Genomic DNA, 4,629 nt, shown 5'->3' on the forward strand with positions numbered 1-4,629 from the left:
CGCAATACGTCTCAATTTCCTGACTGCTAGGACCATTTGGATCCAAGTAAAATGAAATCATTGACAATTGCAATCTTTTTCCATCCATCATAATGTTTTTTATCTGTCCAGTGGTGAGGATTTTTGTCTTCTTAATGATGAGATGCGGTTCAGATTGAAGGCTATAGTATTTGATCCTCTGCAGCAAGTGTTTCAAATCTTCACTTTTCAGCAAGCAGAGTTATCATATGCATAGCTCAGTTTGTTGATGATTCTTCCTCTTGTCCTGATGCCACACTCTTCTTCATCGAGTCAAGCTTCTCAAATTATTTACTCAATATACAGATTGTATAGATGTGGAGAAAGGATACAACCGTAGTATACACGTTTTCTGATGGAGAAAGGATACACCCTAATGTACACGGTTTCTGATTTTAAACTATGCAGTGTTCCCTTTCTGTGTTCGAACATTAGGTATGGGCTTCATATGAGCACAGCTTGGTGTTCTGGGCTTCCCATTCTTCTCAGTGGTTGTCATAGTTTGTTATGCTCCAAACAGTGCAATGCCTTTGCATAGTCAATAAAGCACAAATAGACATTCTTATGAAATTCTCTGCTTGTAGCCAGAATCTGACATTAACTATAATATCCCTGGTGCCACATACTCTTCTTTTTAATTTTTTAATTTTTATTATTTTGTGCATGTACCGTCAAATTGTATCTGACTGGTACAGGAGTAGATTGCCCCTCATTTTCCAGCAGAGCATCCGATGGATTTGAACCGTATACTTCTGGGATTGCAGTGCAGCTTCTTGCCACTAGGCCACCAGAGCTCCCTTCACATCCTCTTCAACCTAGGTTGAACTTCCTGCCAGTTCTCTGTCAATGTATTCTTTTAGCCATTTTTGGATCATATTTGGCACCATTTTATTTGAAAGTGATATTAATGATATTGTTTGATAGTTTCCACATTCTGTTGAATCACCTTTCTTGGGAATGGTAACATGTATATATAGATTTCTTCCAATCAGTTGGCCAGGTAGCTGTCCTCCAAATTTCCTAACTTAGACTGGTAAGCTCATCCAGGGCTGCATCTGTTAGTTGAGACATATTAAGTGGTATTCCGTCATTTTCTAGGGCCTTAATTTTTGTCGGTGTCTTCAGTGAAGCTTACAGCTTGAACTTCTCTCTTCATTACCTTTGCCTCTTATTTGTATTGTACTTTCCTGAAATTTTTCAGTGTCAACTAGTTCTTATTGGTATAGTAATTCTATGTATTCCTTCCATTGTTTTTTGATGCTTCCTGGATCATTCAAGATTTTTAAATCAAAGCTTGAATTTGGTTTTCACCTTTAGAAATGTTGAGTAAGTTCTTCCCTTATTCTCCAATTTTTGAACATTTTGTTATACTATTTTGTCTTCTCGAGCTGCCCTTTGAAATCTTCTATTTATTTCTTTCATGTTGGCATTTATCCCATTTGCTTTGACTTCTTGACACTCTAATGCAGTTTTCAGAGTCTCTTGTGACATCCATTTTGTTCTTTTCCTTTCTCTTCTGTCTTTGTAATACGCATTTGACTCTTAATGGATGGTATCATTCCATAACTCATCTGGTCTTTGATCATTAGTGTTCAATGCCTCAAATCTGTTCTGGAGATGATTTTTAAATTCAGGTTGGACAGACTTAATTTCCTTCGTGTGGACTTGTTTTAATTTCCTTCAGCTTCAGTTTGAATTTGCACATGATCAGTTGATAGTCTCTTTCACAGTCAGTACCTGACATGTTTATAGTCTCTTAGATTACTATACAACTTGTTTCTTTTCTCACTACTACTTTTTTTTCTATATTTCCGTGTTCTTGAAGAACATCTCATTTCCAGTTCTACATACCCGTTAACCATGTACTCTACAAATTTTTTTAGAACGCATAGTACAGGATTTTTGGGGTTTTTTTTCTAGGTATTTGTTATTTCTCAGTTTAGAATATCAGTTAATTGTATTTTGTCTAGTTTTCATTGTTGAACAACCAACTGTTTATCTTTAATCTTTCTACTCTAGAATGTGTTTGGTACAAGATGAGTAATTATGACTGTGAAAAAGAATTTACCAGCATACTGGATTCTGTCATCAGAGCACAGTGCTTCTTACAAGTAAGATTCCATTTGTTTCCAATAGACTTCACCATTCTTAACTACAATTTACTTAGCTATCTATTGAAAGTCTTTTCTTTTTTTTTTAAATCTTTTCTTTAGTGCTGTGACATATTTTGTAAACATTTACGCAATTTGAAACTTAGTATAAATAGAGCTGAATTCTATGCTATATTAGGTACAGGTAGATGTGAAGAAAGTATTTGTTAAATTGTGCAAATAAGGGAACAAGGTCGAAGAGAAAAATCTGAAGATGCAACTGAATGCATTCAGTTAAATTGAATTACCTAGTAAAAGAACTCTCATAGGATCACTACTTACATTTTTATCATCAACAGATTTTTTTTTAATGTCTGATATATTCCAGCCACTTTGGGTCCAGGTAACCCTGAGTTATGTTTTAAGTTGCAACTCTGGTATTGATATCTTCAAGAAGGTTTCACTCATTACCCCAAACTAGGTTAACTGTTCTGTATGCTCTTACAGCTCTCAGGCTTACTTCTATTATAAATCTTTTAGCATCTATTTTTCTACAAATTACGAGTTCTTGGCAGGCAAAATTTTGTCTTAATTATTTTTCATGTGCAGGTAGTCTGTTTTGTACCTGGCATAAAACTGATTTTTAATAAATGTTTGTTAAATAGATCTTTTTTTTTATACTTGGGTTTTTCTAAATTTGTATTTAATTTTGTTAATTTTAATGAACATTTACAGAGATTCTGGATTTCCATTCATTCATTGTTCAACTATTTTCTCTACCTCCCCACAGTTCATTCCTCTTTTTTCCCCCCTTGAAAGTCTGTTTTAATTGTCCCATTGCCACAGTGCTTGTCAAAGCCAGATCTGATTAATCTCCTTTGTCAATGTGTCCTTTGCCATTCCCTATCACTCCTCCCTGAGAGAGACTTCACCCTGATTCATAAGGAAAAGGGGACAGCGTATTCTCTTACCTACTTCCTGCTAAAAAGGGACGCTGTAGATTTCAGGGTGAATATCTTCTCTCACTACGCTAAAGGGCCCATTTGGCAATAGGAAACACGTAGACTATTTTGGAGACTGATTTTGGAATTTAAGTGCACTGTTATCAATTGTGCTTAGCCATATATATTCATATCCTTGAGGATGCATCATGGAACTTTTGCAGCCTAGAAGATACAAATTTAACAAACAAATTAAAAGTACATGAGTCAAAAATGAAAAGCAATAATATTCCAAATAGAGGTTCTAACAGTGGCACAAATCAAGTTAGAGAGTGAAGGTAGTTCTTAAAATAAAAGGCTTATTGACTAGCACTTTGTCTATTATAGCATAAAGGTTAGAAACCACAAGATGTAGAGGCTCAACTATGTCATTTATTGTTCTTAAGTCCTGGACCAAATTCCATCTACCACTGGGTTGTTTTACAGCTTGGAAGTCCACATGCAAGGCAGAGGTGAAGTAAGGAACTGCTTATGAGGTTTTCCGTCAATTCCAACAACTGAGAAATAGTGAGAAGGGTTGGGACCTCAGAAGGCTTTTAGGACCAAATAGTAGGCTCTTGTGTCCAGGAGAAAATGAATATACTTACCAGTAATGTTAATGCTCACCCACAGCTTTTCTGGGAGGATCTAAATTGTTGAAGCATCCTCTTTTGTTTCCAGCTGGGAGCTGGGGCCTGTCAGTCCTGTCAGCCACAAGGATCTGATGTGGCCCGCCCTTGGCCATGTGTCCTTCAAATCTACACTTAAAGCAAGTGAGTGGGAGCTTCCTCTTTACTCCCTTGCCTATTTGTGACTCTCGTCTGTGACACTGTCTACTGAAGTGGCCCAGCTTTCCACAGTGGAAGCACTTCTGACCTCCTTTATTACCTTTGGGTGGCACTGTTTATGAATAAGACTTCCTTTTCCTGACACAGGCCCTAAACTGGCAGCAGTAGCTGCCCCAATAATTTTGGCCATTCTCTGGTCTTTTCTCTTCCTTCTAGATCCCAGTTGTTGAAAGAGAGAAAAATTTAAACAAATATATAACAAATAATTTTGAACAATATAATCTTTTAAGTTTAAGGCTAGAAATATTAACAATATGGTCATTTCCAATCCAGAGATACATGTTCCAATTCAGTTCCTATTTTCCATAAATGGTTTTGGTAAGAATATTGTAAATGTGGATACAGTTCCACTAGTCCTCCTCCATGCCATGATATAGTGTTATTGGCATGAGCAGTTATAAATCTATTGCCTTCCTTACTTATTTTTTTTACATTTAAATTTATTATTAATTTCAGTAAAAATTTACAGAGACTTTGGATTTCCATTCATTCATTATTGTACATTTCTACCCTCCTAAGCCTCCCCCCCCCAGGACACTACCCTCTTGGAAAAGTAAAAGAAAAATTCTTTCATTGTTTTACAAACCCTCCCCCAGGTTTACTCCACCATGTAGCCATCGCTCTAGACTCCTTTCATGACAGAAATACCTAATCACATATCCCTTTTAAACAGTTTTCTCCCTCATGTGCATC

The sequence above is a fragment of the Elephantulus edwardii genome, unplaced genomic scaffold, assembly GCF_000299155.1.
Source record: "Elephantulus edwardii isolate Elephantulus edwardi_28Jun2011 unplaced genomic scaffold, EleEdw1.0 scaffold00310, whole genome shotgun sequence".
Lineage (NCBI taxonomy): Eukaryota > Metazoa > Chordata > Mammalia > Macroscelidea > Macroscelididae > Elephantulus > Elephantulus edwardii.